We start from the raw sequence: 467 nt of genomic DNA, 5'->3' as shown, positions 1-467 counted from the left end.
TTGAAGTAGGTTAATAAGTGAACATTTGTTTTATCTTAATAATTCAATGGTATTATATATTGTTAATATGATATTAGTTTTGTAAGTTTCTGCAACAATGTATGAATATGTTATATTGCAATTGGTCGATGTAAAGGCTGAGCCTATGTAGAGTACTGTCCCTTTCATATTCTTACGACAGCGGAAATCACGTGACGCTGGTGACACGTGATAAATTTCTCGAATGATCATGAATGATCGGAGAGGCCCGAGTTTATTCGGGACGCCCTCTTCTTTAGTATATAAGTCTGGCAAGGAAAGCCTGCGGCAATGAATGAAGAGAGTTCCGGGTAACTTATGATTCTGTTTCGAGCACTCTGTTTGGCACTCGTACAAAGCGATGTTATCGAGATTGTGAATCGCTGTGATTTATAGCGGTTATTTGAAAAGTAGTTAAGTTTAAAGTGACGAGAAACGTACTGATTGTG

The sequence above is a fragment of the Limulus polyphemus genome, unplaced genomic scaffold (assembly GCF_000517525.1).
Source record: "Limulus polyphemus unplaced genomic scaffold, Limulus_polyphemus-2.1.2 Scaffold8, whole genome shotgun sequence".
NCBI lineage: Eukaryota > Metazoa > Arthropoda > Merostomata > Xiphosura > Limulidae > Limulus > Limulus polyphemus.
Note: the sequence above shows the minus strand (reverse complement) of the source record.